Source organism: Canis aureus, chromosome 7 (genome assembly GCF_053574225.1).
Source record: "Canis aureus isolate CA01 chromosome 7, VMU_Caureus_v.1.0, whole genome shotgun sequence".
NCBI classification, from domain to species: Eukaryota; Metazoa; Chordata; class Mammalia; order Carnivora; family Canidae; genus Canis; species Canis aureus.
The window spans coordinates 8491915-8496133 of NC_135617.1; positions in this window are offsets into that span (position 1 = coordinate 8491915).

The following is a 4219-nucleotide window of genomic DNA, read 5'->3' on the forward strand; positions in this document are numbered from 1 at the left end:
TTGAGCCTTTTCGTGCTGTGGTCCCTGGGGATGAAATCTGCCAAATGCATCGTGTGAATTTGAACTTTCATGCCCTCCGGGATAAAAATAGGAGGGGGCCAGGTGTCCATGTGGCCCCAAACTGATGGGAGGAGGAGGACCACGGGACCTCAAAAATGTCCTTGAGCTGCAAACTCTGTAACAGTGTCAGGCCACACCCCCTCGGGCATTTGTCCAGTTGCATGTGGGGTCAGTTCTGGCAGTTGAATTTTTCCAGAAAAAAGAAGGTACTGCATTAACCACCTGGACTTGTATTTTCTGTCCACAACATACCCCTATGCCATTGTGTTTCTCCTGCCATGAGTCTCACCACTGACTATTATTACTCGTCTGACTACTTGCCTCCTGACTGGAAGCTTCTTGAGGGAGAGGATCATGTCTCCCTCATGCAACACTGTACCCTCACTGTGGAGCATGTGCCTGGCAAACAGAAGTTGTACCAAAAGTATTTGCTAAATGGATGAATGAATGAATGGGTGCCATCTGGCCTCAATAACATCCCGTTTCTGTATCACTGAGGCCACCTCCTCCTGGCCAAGAACATGGTGGGATCAGATTATCCCCAATCTCTCCACAGCCCCTCTGGGGTCTGATAATGAAAGGTCTGAGACCAAATGCTGTCACATGTACATTATTTATTAGAAGATCCAAAAGCAAGAACTAGCAGCAGCTAGTTCTGTAAGCTCAGCAAAGACCCAGGCCTCTTTTAGGTGCTCCGTCCACACTTCACATGAAAGATTCTCTTGACAGTGACAGGATAATATCCTAAAGACCAGATTCAGTTAACATTAAGCATCTAGAATTGCCTGGATTCATGGCTGAACAGAGGACAAGGTCTGAATCACGCCTCCGACTTCAGAAAGGTGACCCGTGAAGAGCTGGCTAGAATGTGACACTCAGCGTCCGTGAGAGGAGAGTGTGCCCCTCAGATTTTAGCCAATCCACCTGCCTTGAGTACCATTAGGCTCACCAGGAAAAGCCTGGCCCTAACCTCATTTATATTAATTAACAGATTGCTAATTTTGCCAACAGAAGTCACGGCTATCATTCATTGTGCTAATTAGCCAAACTTCTGCTGTTGGCTGCAGGTAAAGATGGCTAAAGCGCTTGGGGCAACCACCTGAATCGTTTTGTCAAGATGAACTAATGGGAGCAATAGGAGCCACTCAGACATTTAAAAAGCAATTAAAAAGGCCCATGAGGCCATGTTCTTGGAAAATGAAGGGTAGCTTAGCCCCACAGGCCTTCCCTCCTCCGTGCTCTCACTAAGCCTCAGGGGGATTTGGTCTACTAGCCGGTCTCTCCAGGTGGACCTCCACCTGTGGGTTATAACAGGGGATACTTTGCCATCCAGGTTCTCTCACAACTTCCTTAGCTCTATAGGTAACTGTGGGTCCAAGGGGAAGTTATCAGATCAAGGGGAAGGCCCCAGAACCTTTTGGTTCTACTGACCAAGGAAGGTTTCCTCACCTTCCTCCCGTTCTTGAAAAGTCACCATGGCTGCCCTGATCCCCCACAAACACCTCTGGCTCCCACCTTCTCCAGCCTCTCAGCCCTGCTGACCCCCTCCGTAATGGTCAGGGACATGTCACAGGGGCAGGTCCAAAATTATTCATGCCACACCGACCCTTTGTGTTGTTGTGGCTAATAATGTGTCCCCAATGTGTACCAGTGTTCTCCCCTACAAGCACACACGCGCACACACATGACATTAAGGGCAACTCTGTCTAGGGTGTCTGCTCTGAACTTGGGACAGCATGGAGAGCCTGCCCAGCTCTTGTTCCCCCTCCCTGTAGAATTAGAATCTACCCCAGGCGTGGTACAAGAGATCACTGGCTCCCAGCAGACCCAAGGCCCAGAACCAGGCCACCTCGCCTCCCTGGCCGTCATGAACCCCTTCGGATACCATGCACAGCGCGAAGCTGCTGGATACTTTATCCTTCTGGCTCCCCCTGGGAGAATGAACGCTGCTGGCAAGAGGTTCCCCTAGCTCTAATTCAACCTGGTTATAGGTTCTTTTGTTTTCCCAAGCTTGTCCAGTGTATTTGGCTCCTAGTGTGATCACAGCATAGGGTTAATTTTATATGTGTCTCTCTCCACGGGAAACAAGTTATTCACATTATCTGTCATTCCCTGTAAGCCTGCTTGGGGGTGGAGGGAACCCAAAGGAGTGGTTTTAAGTCATTGTGCTTTGCCCCACATGACCCCGCTCCTGGAGCTGATTGGTCCAGGGGGTGGGGTGGGGACACCTCACCAACCGTAGGCCAATCAAAAGGCTGGTCAGCCACTCATTTCATAACCTGGCACACACACAGAAAAACTGGGGTCATCCCCGTTTCTTCCTCGGGCATTCACATAGAAAAATGTCAAGGAAGAAAATCGGTAGGATGCTTAGAAACGACAAGAGTGAAGCCACAATGGGATCACAATGAGCCCAGAGTACAAAATATTGGAACTATGGGCAAGCAAAGGTGGTGGTGGAGAGAGGAGTTTCAAGCCAAGGGAAAGAAGCAGCTCAGAGGATCGAGCTAGGTCAGTGGGTCTGACCTGCCAACTCCTGCCATGGAGCCCCAGAGTATCCAGAAGCTGGAGTAGCTCCCCAGTGTTGTGAAGCTGTGAGCCTGCCCCCTTCAATGCCTGGTTCTGGCTGGCTGTGGAACACCGACTCCATGAATGCTCCACATTTAGTTTTACAAAAAAAAAAAAAAAAAAATCCCCCTCCTGAGCTAGCCCGCCTGAATCTGCTCCTTGCTGCCAAGAATACTGTCCAGCTTTGTATTCTCAGTGTGTGCAAAGATGGTGGGATGCACCTTTGTAGCTTGTCACCCCAACATGACACATGGCAAGCAATAGGTTCTCAGTGAGTGAAGACTGAATGAAAGGATTTTTGAAAGCCCAAATGAACAGTCAGGTTCATGAAATTACTGTCTTCTGTTGCAATGACTTCAGTCTGGCCCTCAAAGTTGAACAAAGGATGGCCACAATTCCTAGCGTCCCACCCCTTCAGCCTCTCCTATTCCATGAGAGTCTAGACATTTTAAAATGCTAATTTAAAAACATTTATTTAAAAATGTTTATTTTAAAAAAAATATGAATTCTTAATCAGATTCAAAATCTCCCTGAAGACGGTAAATTCTCCTACTCTTGTTCTCAACCCAGTTCCTTGAACAGATCAACAGACACACAGGAATTAATCCTTTTGATTTTGGACAGTCCTTAATATTTTTAGTACCCAAGTTTGTGGTTCTCTTCATCTAAAAATTAACCAGCACTGGCTTGAGATCATCTTCCTGTTTGGAAGTTATTAATCAATTCACTCTTCTGTAACTTTGAAGGAAAGTTAATTTATTATAAGAAAGCAGTAACTTTTTCTTCCAAAGGCATCAGTTTGGTTATGAAGGGAAATTTTTAACTTGGAGCTATTGAAAACTATTAACCATAGGAGGAACATGTATTGATCCCCTAACAATGATCACAGCCACGGCCCTCTCTGGCGGCTGTCTGTCTAGTGGTGGCTGTTGATCCATCTGCTTGTCCCCGCCATTCTGAGAGCAGTGGTAGCTTTCCCCACGCACAGCTGGCCCTGGCTGGGCATCCAGAGAGGGAGGGAGAGAGAGGGTCTAGGCCCAATGTCAGCAAACGTTTACTATAAAGGGCCAGGTCAATATTTTACATTTTGTAAAACAGGCCTTACAGTCTCTATCTCAACTATTCGGATCTGCTGTGAGAGCACAAAAGCAGCCACAGACAATATGTAAACTAGTGAGTACAGCTGTCTTCCGATAAAACTTTATTTACGGTCACTGAAATTTGAATTTTATATAATTTTGTGTGTCACAAAATGTTAATCTTCTTTTGATTTCTTTTCAGCCCTTGAGAAATGTAAGAGCTATCTTTACCTAGAGGGTTGTACCCAAACAGGACAAGAACAGGGATACAGGTCGGAGGTCCCTGCTTCCTGCCCCACTTGAGTGCTGGGGGTTCAGGGTATAGAGCGGATGCCTCAGATAAATGTGGCAGGGGTGGGGGCCAGGGTGGAAAGAGTTGGGCCTCCCACCTAGGGTGAGTCCTGGGAAGACGTGAGCTTCCTATAGAAATTTCATGCCTCTCATGATACAGGAGCTTCAGAGCAAGAGTGGTTAAGGGAGAGACCTGGAGAGAAAGGCCTGGAGCTGGCCCT